Raw genomic sequence first — 19,553 nt, forward strand, 5'->3', positions numbered from 1 at the left:
CTGCCAATGTCAAAGAGTACTGCCTACACAACCATGTATTGAGTGACTCTTCTCTGGCAAACCAGATGTTATGTGTAGATACTTGTCATCCACCTGATTCTTGCCATAAACCACTTGTAGTTCCCTAAAACCTCCATGCCATTTCTCACCTCTCACCTCTCTGCCTTCCCGCATGCTATTTTCTCCATCCATAATACCTTTCCAATTCTTCTTCCCCTGACAGAAAAGTCCATGGGGGGGGGGGCATCTAGGTGGTTCAATGGTTGAGTGTCTGCCTTCAGCTCAGGTCATGATTCTGGGATCTGCCTTCAGCTCAGGTCATGATCCCGGGGTCCTGAGACCAAGTTCTGCACCAGGCCCCCCACAGGGAGCCTGCTTCTCCCTCAGCCTATGTCTCTGCCTCTCTCTGTGTGTCTCTCATGAATAAATAAATAAAATCTTAAAAAAAAGAAAAACCCATTGGGCCTTTAAGATTCAATTCTATGTTACTACTTCTGGAAAGCCTTTCCTGACCATATATACCCCTGTCCCTTCATCCCAAGACTAGATGAAGCATCCCTCTTCTGTGCTCCCACAGGCTCCTTCATGGCACTTATTGCTTATCACTGTGCAGTGTTTTCATTTACTTGTTGGTCTCATGTACTAAGTGGGTAGTTCTCAAAATGTGGTCCCTGGACCATCATCATTACCTGGGAACTTGTTAGAAATGCATATTCTTGGGTCTCACTCCAGGTCTAAGAAATCAGAGATTCTGAGGGTATACACAGCAATCTGTGTTTATTTATCTATTTTAAAGATTTTATTTATTTATTTTGAGAGAGAAAGCATGAGTTGGGGGTAGAGGCAGAGGGAGAAGGAGAAGCAGACTCCCCACTGAGCAAGGAGCCTAACACAGGGCTCGATCCCAAAACCCTGAGATCATGACCTGAACTGAAGACAGACGCTTCACCAACTGAGGGACCCAGGCACCCCTGGCAATCTGTGTTTAAATGAGCCATCCAAATAATTCTAATGCATGCCCAAGTTTGAGAACCACTGAGACAGGCATCTCTAGTAGTCTACATGGTCTAGCTCATAGTAAGTGCTCGGTAAAATTTTTAAGATTTTTATTTATTTATTTGAGAGAGAGCATGAGAGAGCATACAAGCAGTGGGGAGGGGATGGAGGTGGAGGTGGGGAATGGAGGGCAGAGAGAGGGAGAAGCAGATTCTTCACCAAGCAGGGAGCTCAACTGGCTCTATCCCAGGAGTCTGGGATCATGACTTGAGCTGAAGGCAAATGTGTAACCAACTGAGCCACCCAGGCACCCGGTTTTGATGAATGTTTTGATGAATGAATGAATGAGTCAATATTTCCTACTTCATGTGAGGATTTTGGGATGTGTTGTTTCTCCTCGCTTGTTTCTCAGGCAATACCAACAGGTAGATGACTGATTTCCATTCATTTGTTAGACCATCCATTTATTTATTCATGTGTTAGACTATCTAGAAACCTTGACATCCAGAGTAGCATTTGTACTGTTGGCCACAACAGTGTGCATAGCCCCCCCAACCACCAGGAGTCTTTTGGGAGCCTACTTTCATGGCTATGTGCCACAACTTTTTTATAAACCTAATCTCTTCCATTGATGCCTTTTTAAAATAAACAAGAATTCCAGAGAAAAGTATGCTCTTGCAGCTGCTGATGGCCTTTGAGCCTTGCATGATTTAAAAAAAATGCCCTTAATCCTGATGCTTCCAAGTCATCTTCGCAGACAAACCTTGGGCTTAGTTGTAAACAAATTAAAGACTGAAAACTTCGTTGGCACATTCTTTCCAGAACTTTATTGCTGTCTGCGAGTTACTTGGTTCCTTTCAGAGGAAGCAATCTCTGCGCACTGGGCCGAGCAGGGCTGTCCTGCACCTTGGCAGAGCCGAGTGGGAGTGTGTGTGAGAGACTGAGCTGTCTCAATAGCCCAATGTTATGCTTTCAGCAAGCTTTTGAGAACAAAGTCTCTGTTTTTATTGCTCTCCCTGCCAGTGATTGCGACTGGCTTCTTTCAGTGGGACATTCCATGCCTTTGCACTGAGTGCCAAAGCAGGGCATCCCCTGAGTGCTCCAAGCTCCTCACAGAGCCCTGAAATGAGGCCATTCTGGAGGCCACCCCCTCTTGCATTCTGCACACACACACACACACACATACACACACACACACAATTTTCTGATAATCCTTTCCTGTATCCCAAAGAAGACAGTGAACATAAAGCCCCCAAGAGCAAAGTACTCTTTATTATACCAACTTGCTACATAAAAAAAAAACAAACTATAAGTAATTAGTTTCTTGGAGTTTGTTCTACATTGTGATGTCCAAAACTTCACACACACACACACACACACACACACACACAGAATGAAGTGCTTAAAGCTTGGAGGTTAAGGTTAAACCCATAAAGGATAAATGCATACATTATGTAGAGAGGTTTCACATATGTGATGTCAGATGGAGCTATATAGAGCAATTCCAGAAAGCCAGTCTGTGGTTGCATCATAACACCCAGAGATTCATATTTGAAGTGCAGATTCGCTTGGAGTGTCTCATTCAGTAGGTTCCATGGGTTTCCTCATCCACGAAATTGTTATTTTTATCAATTGCCTTAGGTAATTCTGAAGTTCAGCTACTGTTGGAAGTTACTGGATTAGGTGGTGCTCAACTCTCTTTCCAATGTAGTCTATAATGTTTTGTATTATCATTGCACACTTTGTGATTCTCACTGTCTCTTTCTCTCTCACACAAATGCACATGTACACACACACACACACGTCTATCTAAATAAGGGAAGTGATACCAATTTCAACATTATATCAAAGGTCAGAAAACCTGGGTTATGGTTCCATCTCTGCCACATACTTGCTGTTACTTGAGATAAGTTATTAGCCTCCTCTTGCCTTCGGTTTCCTTACACACAAAACAAATAGTGTGTACTACTAGGTCCAATAGTGTGCTGGTGAAAAGAAAAAAAAAAGGTTTGATTTGTAGTGTTTGTAGCATTTGCCAATTTGCATGGCGTAAATAATCCCACCCACCATGGCTCCTTTCAAGCTATCAACGTGATATCACTGAACGTGGAGTGGAGAGGAGAGGTGATGCACACACTCTACTCTCTCAAGTTAGTACAAACTGGCTCCAGCTCAGGACTGACCAGATCCCTCCCAACTTTAAATGTCTATATTCCATTTTATGCAATTAGTGAATTAATAATGGTAGCACCTCCTCTTTAAAGAAAATGAAAGTCAGTCATTCGTGCTATGGAGAGGGCCTGAACTCTGTATTTGGACAGACTTTTTTTTTTTTTGGACACATATTTCTTCTTTCTTTCTTTCTTTCTTTCTTTCTTTCTTTCTTTCTTTCTTCTTTCTTTCTTTCTTTCTTTCTTTCTTTCTTTCTTTCTTTCTCTTTTTTTTTATTGGAGTTCAATTTGCCAACATATAGCATAACACCCAGTGCTCATCCCATCAAGTTCCCCCCTCAGTGCCCATCACCCAGTCACCCCAGCCCCCCGCCCACCTCCCTTTCTACCACCCCTTGTTCGTTTCCGAGTTAGGAGTCTCTCATGTTCTGTCTCCCTTTCTGGTATATTGGACACACTTTTAAATTCCAGCTCCGTCATTTGAAGATATGTGACCCTTGACAAGGTAATTAACTTATGGGTCCTGGCTTTCTCATTTGTAAACAAAACAAAACACCCCATTTTAAGTGAGGAATAATGAGTGAATGTACGTAGAGTACTTAGCATAGTGTCTAGTATCTGTAACATGTGAATGAATTAAATAAGAAATAATAAGAAAAACAATAGCAGTCATAGCATTAGAAGCAGCAGCACAGGCTGAGTAATACCCCATTGTATGGGTATACTGCATTTTCTTTATCCATGGAAGGGCCTGGAAGATGTTAAATGAAGTGAGTCACAGAAGGACAAATACTGCATGATGCCACTTATGTGAGATATCTAAAACAGTCAAACATATAGAAACAGAGGATAGAATGGTGGTTGTCAGAGGCCAGGGGAGAGGAAATGAGGAATTGCTAATCAATGGGTATGACATTACAAGGTTGAGTAAGTTCTAGAGATCTGTTCTATAACATCAAGCCTGTAGTTAACAGTACCGTATTATATGCTTAGAAACCTGTCAAGAGGGTAGATCTTGCACTGTGTTCTTGCCACACACAAAAGACCAAGGAGACACGTGAAATCTTTTTTAAAAAGATTTTTATTAATTTATTTATTAGACACACACACACACAGAGGGGGGGGGTGCGTAGAGACACAGGCAGAGTGAGAAGCAGGCTCCATGCAGGGAGCCTGATGTGGGACTCGATCCCAGGTTTCCAGGATCACGCCCTGGGCTGGTGGCACTAAGCTGCTAAGCCACCGGGGGCTGCCCCACATGAAATCTTCTAGAAGGTTGGATATGTTTATTACCTTGTTTATGGCAATGGTATGACAGGTGTATGCATATGTCCAAACTCTTCCAAATGTGTACATTAAATATGGTAACTTTTTGTATATCAAATATACACCAATTAAAAAAATATACTAGCACCAGGCAGGAAAAATCTTTCAAGGGAGAGTGTGAAAGAGAGCTCACAATAAAACTCGAGGTTAATGATAATATTACTTACTGTTTTATTGGGAACTTTCTCCATGTTCTAGACACTGTACTAAGAGCTTTACATGGTTATCTGGTTTTAAAAGCACAGAGAGCTACAAGTGTTATAAACCAAACTGTCACTTTAAAAAGTCTTTTAGATGTCTTAAAAGCTAGTTTTAGGTTTGAGCTTCTACACAGGACAATTTTCAGGAGGATGAATCTGGAGAGGAACAGAGATATGAAACCAATTTACCGCAGTCCTGAGCTTTGTACTTTGTATTCGAACCAATTCATTAGTAAAGTCATGCAGTGGACATTCACTATATGCTAGATACTGAACAAGTCACTGGGGGAGGAGGGAATGCAAATGTGAATAATACAGGGCTTCTGTATTAGTGGGAGAGACAGACTCAGGCATAAATCACATTGATTTAAAGCTGACTCAAACCAACTTTTCTCATGGTCTCTTAGACTGTTTGTCTTCCAAGTCATTCACCTGGGCCTCTTATTCCCAGTCTTTTGTTCTAAACACAGTGTGCTCTCTTTTGAAACTACAGGAGGCATGTTTCAGTGAGTGTGTAGTGAAAAGACATCAGGGATTGAAACCCGATCCCTATCCTATTTACTAGCTGTAGCAGCCAGGGCAATTTCCATCACCACTTTTTATTTATTTTATTTTTAATAAAAAAAAAGATTTTATTTATTTGAGAGAGAGAAAGAGAGAGAGAGAGAGCATGCAGAGGGAGAGGGAGAAGCAGACTTCCCACTGAGTGCAGAGCCCTACTAAGGGCTCAACGTGCTGCTTGATGTGGGGCTCGATGCAGGGCTCGATCCCAGGACTCACATGATGTGAGCTGAAGGCAGATGCTTAAGTGACTGAGCCACACAGGCACCCCTATTTTGAAGTTTTTAAATTTATTTTTATTTTTTAATTTTTTTAAATTTTATACTCGGGACTCAAATATTACCTATTGTTTTTGGTGACCTTATGAAGTAAATTGATACTAGTTCTTGTAATATATCCCAAAATATACAATGGCTCAAACCTGATAGAAGCTTGCTCACATAAATTCTAAAACAGGTCTTTCTGATTAGCAAGTGGTTCTTTTTCAGGTAGTGATTCAGGGACTAGGATTCTTCTATCCCATGCATCCACCAACTTCAATAAATGACTTTCAAAAAAAATAAATGACTTTCAAGGTCATCAGGCTATGATACTTCCACCAGGAAAGAAAGAATCTGAAGAATCCACTGTGGAAGATTTTATTTTAAAGTATTTATTGGGGATCCCTGGGTGGCTCAGTGGTTTAGAGCCTGCCTTCCGCCCAGAGCCTGATCCTGGAGACCCTGGATCGAGTCCCACATTGGGCGCCCTGTATGGAGCCTGGTTCCGCCTGTGTCTCTGCCGCCCCCCCTGCCCCGTGTCTCTCATGAATAAATAAAATCTTTAAAAAAGTATTTATTTATTTGTTTATTTATTTATTTATTTGAGAGAGAGAGAGAGAGAATGAGAGAGAACGCTATGGAAAGGCAGTGCCAGGAGGAGCAGAGGGAGAGGGACAAGAAGACTCCATGCTCAGCGTGGAGCCTGATTGGCCCAATCCCATGATCCTGAGTTCATGACCTGAGCTGAAATCACGTTGGATGCCCAACCAACCGAGCCACTCAGGCACTCCCACTGTGGAAAATTTTATGGACCAGTCCTGGAAGGAGTGCATATGACTTCCTCTGATAATCCACTGACTAAAGCTCAGTCATATCACTATACTTAACTCCATGAAAGGCAGAGAAAAGTGGAAATAAGAAGAAATATTTTGGTGCGTAGCTGACTAGTCTCTACTACAGAAATCAAGTAACTCTTTCTCATTCAACTCTAAAGATCTCACTCAACATAACACCATGTGATGTCAAGTTATGTATATTTAGTTTTTTTAAAAAAAATTTATTGGGGATCCCTGGGTGGCTCAGTGGTTTAGCGCCTGCCTTTGGCCCAGGGTGCGATCCTGGAGCCCCGGGATCGAGTCCCGCGTCAGGCTCCCTGCATGGAGCCTGCCTCTCTCTCTGCCTGTGTCTCTACCTCTCTCTCTCTCTCTCTCTCTCTCTCTATCACAAATAAATAAAATCTTAAAAAAAATTTATTAAGTAGACTCTACCCCCACCGCAGGGCTTAAACTTACAACCCCAAGATCAAGAGTTGCATGCTCTACTCACTGAGCCAGCCAGGTGCCCCTGTATACAGATTTTTAATAAATATTAACAGCATCAGAGAATTTCTAGGTACTATAGTTGCATATCTGGATACAAGGAGAGATGGTCTAAGCAAACTTTCTCTTGTCTTTGCGCTTGGTGATTTTCCAACACTTTGCTGCTGCTTTATCTGCTATTCATCAGCTTCTATCTCGTGGGACTCCAGTTTGCATAGTCTACTGTGTGGAGCTTAAATGATAATAAAACAAAACTCGAGCAACGAGCTAAGGATCAAGAGTAAAAAAGAAGTCATGGATCAGTACTGAACTGATGGAAGTACAAAGAGGGCAGGAGAAATGTCAGAAGCCTAGCTAGAAGGAAAAAAGTAAGAATATGCAAGTACTGACGGTAGAGAAAACCATATCTCACGACAATTATTAGAGATCAGGGTACTTGTGAAAACTATCCCAGTGTCTCAGAGGCAGAGCCAGAAGAGAGAGTCATGTTTATAATGCCAAAAGCAAAATGCACTGACAGAAGGATTAACAAACTTGCTAGTATTCTATCTTCTTGGGGGGGGGGGGGGAGGGTTCTTATAGCGCTTTCTACATTATGCAAATCATCACAATTTGTAATTATATATGTATTTTTATTTGTTTAATGTGTATCTCTCCAACCAGACTGAAGACCGTTTGAGGGAAAGAACTGTATGTTCATCAGTGCTGAGCACAGTGCTCGACACGTAGTAGTAGCTGCTCAATAAATACTTGCTGGATGGATGGATGGATGGATGGATAGCTATATAATTATCTTAGTTCAACTAAAACTTGGGTGACCTCCTAGAAGATATCCTGCAATCTTAACAATGTCTTTCTATTTAAAACTACTTGTTTTGTTTCCAAACTTTCCTATTTCCCAAATCTGATCTTTTTTATTTAGTCCCCTTCATAGGCTTCTCTTCCTCTGCTCATCTCCTAACTATTGAGTCTCCCTGAGTTCTGCTCCTTGGCCACTATTCTTTTGTTCTATACGCCTTCCAGAGATGGTCTCTTCTGACCCAGTCAGCTCCTTGTTGATGGCTCTGATGACTCCATACAGAGTCATGTATGCTTACTACATGGCAGGTACATGGTTAAACAAAGTAGGCTCCCACCTAAGGGAGTTACAGTTTCCTCTGTGTTGATCTCTTTTTTCCAGAGACATTTGCATCTCTTTAACTTTATTCCTCACCTTCAGATTTCAGATCATGTGAACTGCTGGCTGCCTTCATTTTGAGTCTCAAGCCCATCTTAATTAAAACCATACTCATATTTTCTTGCCAACCTGCTTCTGTTTCTGTGCTTTCTATCTGCGTTTTTATGTGTGGAAGTGTGTTGCCCCCCTGTGCAAATATCTATCATAGCACTTAGCACATTCTATTGAAATTCTGTCACAATCTATAAGCAGCTAACAACCTCTAGAATGGGCTGTGTCTGATTTATCTTTGTGCTCCCAAGACCTAGCACGGTATATGACGCAGAGCTGATATTTGCTGAAATGAGTTCATGTATGTGTATCATGATTACTCTTCCAGGTTCCTTAGCTTGACCCCTTGAAGCTATAGTTGATTTCTCCCTGTTCTGTGATTATAACATTCAATCAACCACAAAATATCATGGATTCCACCTTTAAAATGTCTCAGAGGCTCCTCCTTTCCAATCCCTCTTCCCTTACCCAGAGTCTGTCACCCAAACTATTGTGATGGCCTCTTAGATGTTGTGATTAAATATGATTTCTTCTCCCTAATACATCCTACAAAAGCCCCCTTCCTTCTCTCCTATTCAGCAGATGTTCACTGAGTGACTACTCTTGGCCATGCAGTTTTTTAGACATCTGAAATATGACAGTAAACAAGACAAAACAATTTCCTGAGGAGTTTTCATTTTATTGGGAGAGACCTAAAAGTAATCAACAGTCAAATATATATTCAAATATATATTATTTTCCCCTCCTTATTGAGACATAATTAACATAAACATTGGATAAGTTTAAGGTAAGATGTGATGATTTGACATACATATATATATTGTGAAATGATTACCACAAAAAGGTTAGCTAGCACATCCTTCACTTCACATAGTTACCAAATACTTTTTGTTTTTTTTTAAGATTTTATTTATTTATGAAAGAGAGAGAGAGAAAGAGGCAGAGACACAGGCAGAGGGAGAAGCAGGCTGCATGCAGGCAGCCTGATGCGGGACTTGATCCTGGATCTCCAGGATCATGCCCTAGGCTAAAGGCAGAGGCTCAGCCACTGAGCCACCCAAGGATCCACACTTTTTGGTTGTTAACTATAGTCACTATGCTGCATGTTAGATCTCTAGAACTTATTTATGTTATAATTGGAAGTTCATACCATTTGACCAACCTTATCCATTTCTCCCACTCTTCCACCCCTGGCAACTAACATTCTATTCTCTTTCTACAAGTACATTTTTTTTAGGTCCACGTATAAGTGAGATCATACAGTATTTATCTTTCTGTCTGACTTATTTCATTTACCATAATGCCACCCCAAAGTTTTATTCATGTTGTTGCAAATGGCAGAGTTTCCTTATTTTTATGTCTGAATAATATTTCAGGGTATATATTATACCACAAATTTAATTTATCCATCTGTCAGTGGACACTTAGATTGTTTCCATGCCCTGGCTATTGTAAATAATGCTGCAATGAACATGTGGGTGCTTATATCTGTTCAAAATAGTGATTTTCTTTCCTTTGAATATATACCCAGAAGTAGGATTCCAGGATCATATGGTAGTTCTATTTTTAATTTTTGGGGTAAACCTCCATATTTTAAAAAAGATTTTATTTATTTATTGAAGAGAGAGAGAGAGAGCACGGGAAGAGGGGAGGAGCAGAGGGAGAGGGAGAAGCAGACTCTCTGCTAAGCAGGGAGCCCAAGGCAAGGCTCCATCCCAGAACCCTGGGATCATGACCTGAGCCTGAGCCAAAGGCCTATGCTTAACCAACTGAGCCACCCAGGCACCCCAAGGAACCTCCATATTGATTTTTATAGTAGCTATACCAATTTACACTCCCACCAACAGTGCGTGAGAGTTCCCTTTTCTCCACATCTTCACTAGCACTTATCTCTTATCTTTTTGACGATAGCCATTCTAAGAGGTATGAGGTGATATCTCATTGTGATATTAGTTTACCTTTCCCTGATGATTAGTGATGTTGTGCATCTTTCCGTGTACCTGTTGGCTCTTTGTGCGCGTGCCTTCTTTGGAAAATTTTTTTATTTAGTTCCTCTGTCCAATTTTTAATCAGATCATTTGGGTTTTGCTATTGAATGGTATGAGTTCCTTACATATTTTGGATACTAGCCACTTATCAGATATATGATTTCCAAATATTTTCTGCAATTCCTTAGGTTGCATTTTTGTTTTGTTGATCACTTCTTTTGCTATGCAAAATTTCTTCAGTCCAGTTTATTTAGTTTTGCTTTTGTTGCTTGCGTCATATATCGTAAAACAATGTCCAACGCTAGGAAGAAAGAAAAGAAGCAGGGTAAATGGATAGATGAGTGGTTCCTTGAAGTGTGAGTTAAGGGATACTTAGATTGGGTACTCAGATAAAGTGTTTTTAAGAGGCAACATTTGAATAAAGTTAAAGAGATGCAAATGTCTCTGGAAAAAAGAGATCAACACAGAGGAAACTGTAACTCCCTTAGGTGGGAGCCTACTTTGTGTAAACCATGTACCTGCCATGTAGTAAGCAAGAGGTCATCAGGAACTAGAGTCATGTAGGACCTTAGAGATGGTGGTACAAGCATTGAATTTTATTTTAAGCATGATTGCAATTATTATAAAATTGAGGGCAGTGCCATAATTTGATCCACATTAAAAGATGGCTATGCATTTAACAGGATGTAGGGATGTATATCAATCAGCTGCTGGCACAATAATACTGAAGAAAATTACCCTAAAACTCAGAGACACACAAAATTTAGCATTTTATCTTCCTTAAGCATTGGTGGATTGGCTATAGGCTGGATTCAGGTCTGCCCCATGTTTCTCATGTTCTTTGAACCAGCAGCTTACTCAAGTCATGTCTCTTTCATATAAATGGCAGAAGCAAAAGAGGGCAAGATCAAACACACAAACGTATTTTGAGCCTCTACTTGTGTCTCATCCATTAATATCATATTGGCCAAACAAGTCACATGGGGTGGGAGAAGTTCATGCTTCTTATGGAGTTGAGGGGGATGGATGTGAAAATGTTTCTTGCCAAAAATCCAGTCCAAGCAAGATGAAAGATTGGAAACACAGAAATGTACGAGGCTATCAATATAGTCCATTGAGGGCATTGAGGGGTGGTGATCATTGGGACCAGGAAGTGGTGGTAAAAATGGTGAGAAATGGATGGATTTAGGATATAATTTAAAGGTAATACTCACAGGAGTTAAAAATGATTCCATATAGGGGCTAAGGAAATCATACATGACTCAGGTGTTTTACTTGAGCAATGGCACTTACAGGTGCCATTTACCAAGATAGGAAAGATTGAAGGAAGAACAGGCTCTTGAGCTTGGACATGTTATAATTAGAGAAACCTACTAGACATCTAATGAAGATGGTTATGTTGACTATGAGTCTAGAAGTCAAGAAAGAGGGTAGAACTGGAGATATACATTAAGTCATAAGCATTTAGATGGAATCTAAAGCCTTGAGTCTGGATGAAATGATTCTCAAATAATCTCCCAAACCCAGGTATGGTCATCCTGGTCCCTGATGTTTCCAGTCTCATTTCCTGGTATCTGTTCCTGATGCCCTTACAATTTATTTAAAGAAGACTAACTTCACATTCTCAAAATGTGCCTATACTTTCTCCTCAATTTTGTTCATGCCATTCCTTTTGCTTGGAATGCTCTATTTCTCGATTTCTTTTAGTTGAAATTCCCCTTTTGGAAGACCAGACTCCTATGATACTTTCTGCATGAAGCCTTCAAAAATACCTACATCTCTGGGGTGTCTTGGTGGCTCAGTTGGTTAAGTGTCTGCCTTCACAGGATCCTAGGATCAAGCCCTGCATCAGGCTCCCTGCTCAGCAGGGAGTCTGCTTTTACGTCTCCCTCTGCTTCTCCCCCATTCTCTCTCCCTCTCTCAAATGAATAAATAAAATCTTAAAAAAAAAACACCTACATCTGGAATTGATCTTTTGATCTTTGCTGCTCCCATAGTTCTGAATACATATAGAGTTCTTGCATCTAGCTATTAAAGCCCAATTGACTCAATTTCTCCAAACTACTTTCCATGGCTCCCATCATACTTCAAATAGACATATCTAGGGATCTGCATAACAGTCTTAAAGCGACTTTTCCAGTCCAAAACTCTCATTTTACAGATAGAAATTTAGGCCCATATATCACAAGTTATAGACTTGAACATGTACTAGCAATTAGTCTTATTGGTTTGTGTGGCTGTGTTATCTATTAGACTGTGTTATTGGTTTGTGTGGCTGTGTTATCTATTAGACTGTTCCAGGGCAGGAACCTGATCTAAATCAAATTTTCATCCCATACTTTTGTAAATTACTAGGGTTGTATAACATTTTCATTGGGTTTGAATTTGGATTATCATCATAGTCTAAGTGGTGCTTATAGAAAAGCCAACCTAGGGACGCCTGGGTGGCTCAGTGGTTAAGTGTTCGCCTTCAGCTCAGGGAGTGATCCTAGGGTCCTGGGATCGAGTCCTGTATCTGGCTCCCCGTGGGAGCCTATGTCTCTGCCTCTTTCTCTGTGTCTCTCATGAGTAAATAAATAAAATCTTAAAAAAAGGAAAAGCCAGTCTAGAGATACAGTGGATAATCATGGCAATATGAGGCTTTTAGGATACTTGCTATACATTGGATTAGTATAAAGAAGGTTCACTGCACTGTGCATCAAAACCAATTGTAAAACCAACATTTTTTTCTTCCTCCTTATACTCCTACGTATTTTTGTTCTCCTACACATTCGACATTCAGAATCCCTGGCTATGGAGAAGGCATACTAGACTGAGGTTTTTTTCAGCATTACTGAAGTATAGTTGACAAATAAAATTGTAAGACATTTAAAGTTTACAACACTACACTGAGGTTTTTAAGAATACTATTGAAACAGTGGAAATTGTAAATAATCTGCCATTTCTCTGAATCAAATAAACATCTTAGGAAGTAGGTAGTGACTTGGGAAGCAAACTGCTGGGCCTTGCCACAATGCCAGGAATTACCCTTTATCCACTCAGGAGTGGGGGATATTGAGCCATCTGCTCCAGGTTAGAAGTGGGAGAGTAAGACACCCAATAGGCCATTTCAAAGAAGGGAATAATTGCTTGACAAAAGAAACTTGTGAAAGACACATTTTAAAGGATATTTTTGAGAGAAGTAGAAATTCCTTAGTTGAAAAAACTGCCAAATTTTAAGTATAAGATAAACTTGCTTCAGAATATTTTTATTGGCTTCTTGGTGATTTAAGTACACATGGGTAGTTTTTGTTTAAAACATAACATTGATCTTATACTGATGATTATTTTTACCTGACCATTTTACAGTGCAGAGGAGACAGCATTGCCCTGGAAGGCAAGAGAACTAGCTTCTTGTCTCAGCAATGCCACAAACCATTATATGATGGTAAATAAATAAATAAGTAGATGAATCTTTAAAAAGAAGAAGAAGAGGAATTGAGATGTTATTATAGGAAGAATAGTTCTCCCTCCTAAAAATGTCCATGTCTTAATCCCTAGAATTTGTGAACAGGTTGTATTATATGGCAAGAGAGAATTAAAGTTTCATATGAAATCAAGGCTGTTAATCAACTGATTTTGATCTAAGGAGATTATCTGGATTGTCTAGGTAGGCCCAATGTAATGAGAAGGGTCCTTATAAGAGGAGCAGAAGGTTAGAGTCGAAGAGAGAGATTTGAAGATTATATCCTGCTGGCTTTGAAGATAAAAAGGCCATAAACCAAAAAATGCCAGTGGTCTCTAGAAGCTAGAAAAAGCAAGCAAATGGATTTCCCCCTAGATCTTTCAGAGGGAATCCAGCATCACCAACACCTTGATCTTAGCCCATTGATACCCATTTGGTACTTCTGCCCCCTAGAACTGTAAGTTAATGAAATTATGTTGTTTTAAGTCACTAACTTCCAGGTAACATGTTTCTTCAGCCATAGGAAAGTAATAGAGAAGTTCATTCAACAGTATTCGTGTATGTTTATTTAGAGATGGCACATTGACTCAGAGCAAAATACGTAATCTTAAATTATTCTAAATCCATGGAAAGAAATGAATTTGTTATACCCAATAATAAAAATGTCAATAGCTATAATTTATTCACTTACTTGACAAATAATTATTAAATCATTGAACCTACTATGTGCTAGGCACCAAGCTAGCTATTTAGGGGGAACAGCATTAAATGGGGGGTGCAAAATAGGCACCAGGGAGATATCTCTAAAACTTCACCTCATCCTAGGCAACCTCTAGGTCAGCCCAGGCACACAGAAATCTATTGCATACATACTCATATTCAATGGGATAACGTTTATATGCTTTTCCTAAATGAGTGCAAGCTCCCCAGCACTAAGCTCCAATCATGTTCTTATACATCGACATGTCCATCTTTGGCTCACTATTGCAAGACAGAATTCAATTTATTTTAACTTTTTCTTGGGTGACATTTCACCATGGTACTAAAATCCTTATCCTCAAAATCTCTGGTAATTAAAATGGCATAAAATAGTGAAAGGGATTATAGGGCAAAGGAGGGGAAAATGAGTGGAAAAATTTAGAGAGGGTGACAAAGCATGAGAGACTCCTGACTCTGGGAAATGAACAAGGGGTAGTGGAAGGGGAGGTGGGTGGGGGGATGGGGTGACTGGGTGACGGGGACTGAGGGGGCACTTGACTGGATGAGCACTGGATGTTAAACTATGTGTTGGCAAATCGAACTTCAATAAAAAATATAAAAAAATAAAATGGCATAAACTATGTGGAGAATTTTAAATTGCCATTAAACATAACTTCTGAAGTCCTTTCCAGTGTGTATAAATTCCTACTTAAATGTGTATCCATTTGTGGTGCTTTATTACTACAGATTTTTTTAAAGTTATATGCAAAGTGCATGTAGATTTGGGGATTTTTTTTAAAGATCCTAAGATAATTAGTTATCTTTGATGAGGAGAAGTTTATGTTTGCACACATCAACCAGTCTATCAAATCTACTTATTTGCTACAGCAAAACATTTTCAACAAAGAAAATCTATGAAAACATAAAAGTTTAGGTGAAGCTGAAAATCAAGATCCAGTCAATTAATGCTCCTCTCACAATGGACTTTCTCTTTCAGTGAGAACTCCCTATTAAATATGTCTTTTGGGATCCCTGGGTGGCGCAGTGGTTTGGCGCCTGCCTTTGGCCCAGGGCGCGATCCTGGAGACCCAGGATCGAATCCCACGTCGGGCTCCCGGTGCATGGAGCCTGCTTCTCCCTCTGCCTGTGTCTCTGCCTCTCTCTCTCTCTCTCTCTTTCTGTGACTATCATAAATAAATAAAAATTATAAAAAAATAAATATGTCTTTTATGGAGAGGTTGAGCAATGCACCTTTAGACAGGCTTCCATTGTGACATCAGCTTCCCAAACTGCTCCCAGATATTTCTGGGCTGTTGATGGCGTCTTAGGCATTCAAGCTCCCCTCTGTTCCAGAGCTCCTGTCTGCACATTTGCTGCTGCATCCAGTATAACACTGGTCTAGTGATGACCACAGCGTCTTCCCCAGTTCCCACATACAAACTCTCACACAAAATACCTACTAGTATGTTAGATTTCACAAATTTGATTGGAACGGGAAGGCACAGAGGAATGGTGTACTTTTAGCATCACAAAAGAGGTCAGATTGTATTAGCTTCCTATTGCTGCTGTAACAAATTGCCACAAACCTAGTGGATTTAACAAATGATTTATTATCTTACACTCCTGGAAGTCAGAAATCTAAAAGCAGTCTCACCAGACTAAAGTCAAGGTGTCAGTAGGCTTGGTCCCTTCTAGAAGCTTGGGGGGACAACCTGTTTTCTTGCCTTTTCAGATTTTGGAGGCTGCCTGCATTCCTTGGCTCATGATCTCTTTCCCCATCTTTAAAGAGCTTCACTTCAACCTCTGCTTCTTCTGTCCCATCTCTTTTTTTCTTTTGTTTTAAGATTTAAAAAAAAAGATTTTTATTTATTTATTAATGAGACACACAGAGAGAGGCAGAAACATAGGCAGAGGGAGAAGCAGGCTCCATGCACCGGGAGCCCGACGTGGGATTCGATCCCAGGTCTCCAGGACTGCGCCCTGGGCCAAAGGCAGGCGCCAAACCGCTGTGCCACCCAGGGATCCCCACTTGTCTCCCTCTTATAAGAACTCTTAATGATGACACTGGATCCACTGGCTGATTCAGGATAATCTTTCATCTCAAAATCCTTGATTTAATCACAACTAAAAAAAGTCTCTTTTGTTATATAAGATAACATATTTACAGATTCTGGGGATTAGGCTATCAACATCTTTGGGTGGCCAGTGTTTGGCTTACCACAGTGATGAAATATTTTTTGAAGAGTTCCTTTACCTTCCTACCACCAGGGAATTTTGACTGCCTGGTTCAATTTATGTAGTCCTTCAGGCTCATACATCTTAATAGTTCCCCTCTCTCTTCCTCCCTTCACTTTTCCTCTTCACCCCAACTCTTCACTCAGATTTCCCTAGGTAATTTCAAAATTACCTTACTTTATTATATGTAGCCATTCAATTCTGTATTGCTATTATAAGCTAACTCCAATTCAGGTCTGCCTCTGCCATCTGAAATTATCAGTGCTAAGCAGAACAGTAGGGTTTTTCATTTAGCTGGAACCACTCTCTAGAAACAATGATGACTGTAAAAGAAAGAAAAATACCCTTATATTATGTAGAGTGTTGACATTAAGATCCACAGAACTCCTCCCAGTTATAGTCAGCTCAGCCGGCCAGTATATGAGTTGTAAAAAAGTTGCCTTTTACTTGATATCAAGAGTGTTTCTTGGTCTCTTACCATTGAGCTTAGCAAAAGTGAATTTTTCCTCCTATCACCCAGGGAATAGCTTGCTAAAGCCAATCATGCCAGGCAACCCCAGAATGTCAGAGCTTACTTTCTACTTCAAAGTCTTCCCAGAGTAGGAACAGCATCCTTCTGATGCAGAGGCTTCCCCAGGTCTATTTCACCACATTGACTGGTTAGGAAGGAAGACATAGAGAGGAGAATCCAAAGGAAACTCATGGGTTGAACTGTGCCCTCCAAAATTCACATGTTGGGACCCTAATCCCCATTATCTCAGAATGTACCCTTATTTGGCAATAAGAACCTTGCAGATGTAATCAAGTTTAGATGAGGTGATCAGGCGTGGACCTTAGTGCAGTATGACTGATGTATAGAAAGAGAAAATGGCCATGTGAAGACCACATGGTGAAGGAAGTAGGACCTGGAGTGATACAGTTGCAAGCCAAGGAATGCAAAGATTGATTGTCATCACGACTTGAAGCTAGGAAGAGCCAAAGAAGGATTTGCCTTCTACAGTTTTCAGAGGAATCACGGCCCTGATGATACATTGATTTCTGGAAGTTTTATCTTCCAGAACTGTACAGATAATAAATTTCTGTTGTTGTAAGACACTAAGTGTATGGTACTTGTTGCAGCAACCCTAGTAAACTAATACAGGAACCAAACATAGAAAAGTGAGCTTTTGGTATCTTAGCAACTCCAAATTCTTAGCAAATCAAATTCTAATAAATATATGGCCTAGGCTTATCTATGTCTTACTACTCCTTGTAAGGGATGAATGGGGATAAAGAGTATTGAGTTCTCCCAAAATGTTAGATCTTTACATTTTGCTGTTTTATATGCTAACTCAATGGCCTGTAAGTCAGATCTATAATCAGTTTGGCACAAGACTGACTCTTTAGGGAGGAAATTTACAGACTATCAGAAAAGACCTGGGGTGCCTGGGTTGGTTAAACATCCGACTCTTGATTTCAGCTCAGGTCATGCTCTCAGGGTTGTGAGATCAAGCCCCACCTCAGTGGGCTCTGCACTGGATGTGATGTCTGCTTAGGATTCTCTGTCCTTCTCTGCCCTCCCACCCCAGCCCTGTTTGCATGCTCTTTCACTCTCTCTCTTTCTCTCTCTCTCTCTAAAAAAAATGTCCTACTTGTCTCTTCAGGAAGCTACTTCATTTTTTAGTGCTGTTCTTATGAGTCTACCTCAGACCAAGATGAAAGGCATTTCAGCTTCTCGAGGCCATTGCTTAGTGATGGGTATTTCTCCAAGAAGCCTCTGAAATATTAGACATTTTACTATTAAGTTTTCTCATAAGGCCAAAATGCATATTAAGTAAAAAAAAATCAATGTCTGTTCTTTCTATCCATTAATTATGCTCAGTTGGTTCACTCACATTCAACATGTGAGGATATGCAGTGTGCTTTAAGTTAGGTTATGCTGTACCATTTTAGTGATATCATAATATATAAAGTGTCATATGAAATATATGTAATATATAAATGTCATATGTGACATTTAACACCTCCTCACTTATCAATTCCAATGTCTGTATTCACAGATAAATTCAAATTTCCTAATATAAACAAGAACATCTTCCCTTGTTTTATTTTTCCTTTGTTGTTGTTGCTGTTCTGTTCTGTCCTAAAAAGAAGAGTTTTAGTCAAGTGTCTTGCTAGAGGACAAGTCTTATCTTTAGTGCCTGCAACCTGGGGAGGTTTTTCATAGACTGATATGGCACCTTCAGTACCTGCAAGGTCTCGGATACAAGGTACATTTACAATAGTCAATTGCTTTTCTATACATAAACATTGAACAATTGGAATTTGAAATTAAATATAATATTATTTGTAATAAGATAAAAAACAAATTCTTTGGTAAAAGTCTAAAAAATATATAGGATTTATATATGGAAAATTACAAAACTGACAAAAGAAATTAAAGATCTAAAGAAATAGACATTTTGTGCTCATGGACTGGAAGATTCAGTTTATTATTAAGATGTCAATTCTTTCCAATTGATAGAGAGATTCAACACAATCTCAATTAAATTCCTACAAGCTGTTTTGTAGATATTGACAAACTGGTTCTAAAATTTATATGGAGAGACAAAGACCCAGCATAGCCAACACAATACTGAAGAAGAATGTTGGAGGACTCACACTAGCTGATTTCAAGACTTACTATAAAGCTACCATAATCAAGACCACGTAGTATAGGTGAAAATATAGACACATAGATCAGTGAAATAGAATAGAGGGTTCAGAAATAGACTCACACAAACACAATTAACTGATTTTTTATCAAAAAATGTCAGGCGTTTCATGAAGAAAGAATAGTCTTTTCAACAAATGGTGCTGGAACAATTGGACATCAATCTGAAAAATGAATCTAGACACAGACTTTACATTTCACACCAGAAGTAACTCAAAATGAATCATAGACATAAATGTAGAGTAGAGACTATAAAACTTCTAAAAGAAAATATAGGAGAAAATACATGACTTTGAACTTGGTGATGAGTTTTTAGCTACAACACCAAATGCATGATCCTTGAAAGAATATAAATTAGGATATCTGGTCTCTGAAAGACACTGTTAAAAGAATAAAAGGACAAGACATATCTGGGGAGAATAGTTGCAAAATA

Source organism: Canis aureus, chromosome X (assembly GCF_053574225.1).
Source record: "Canis aureus isolate CA01 chromosome X, VMU_Caureus_v.1.0, whole genome shotgun sequence".
Classification (NCBI taxonomy): Eukaryota; Metazoa; Chordata; class Mammalia; order Carnivora; family Canidae; genus Canis; species Canis aureus.